The sequence below is a fragment of the Calidris pugnax genome, unplaced genomic scaffold (genome assembly GCF_001431845.1).
Source record: "Calidris pugnax isolate Ruff unplaced genomic scaffold, ASM143184v1 scaffold44, whole genome shotgun sequence".
Classification (NCBI taxonomy): Eukaryota; Metazoa; Chordata; class Aves; order Charadriiformes; family Scolopacidae; genus Calidris; species Calidris pugnax.
This window is the reverse complement of record NW_015094506.1, coordinates 4,186,410-4,186,877: the sequence shown is the minus strand read 5'-3', so window position 1 is coordinate 4,186,877 and position 468 is coordinate 4,186,410.

The following is a 468-nucleotide window of genomic DNA, read 5'->3' as shown; positions in this document are numbered from 1 at the left end:
CCCCCCCCCCCCCCCCCCTCCGTCGGGGGGGAGCGGATGGAGGAGGGGGCCGGTTTAACCGCCAACAAAGACGGGGCTCTCGCATAGGAGGCATCACGCAGAGCGCCACGTGGGAAGGAAGGGCGTTCATTGGCCGGAGGGGAGTTGTTCACGGTCCAGGGCGAGCTGTCATTGGCCGGGGCCCGAACGAGGCCAGATGCTGGGGAGGGGGGCGAGAAGGAGCAGGCGGGCAGGGAAATGGTGGCGGGGGATGATGGCGGTGGCTGTGCCTCTCACCGCAGTTCTGCGCCTTCGCGGACCTGTCCCTGTCGACGCACCATATGTTCCCCCCCCTCCCCCCTTTTGGTTTACAACGGCCCCTTTTGTTCTCTACACAAAGTCCTGTCGAGGTCAGGCCGGAGGTGGTGGCTGCTGCTTGGGCCAAGGCGCTGGTATGGCTTCCCTTCAGCGCTGAGGCGGCAGGCCGCC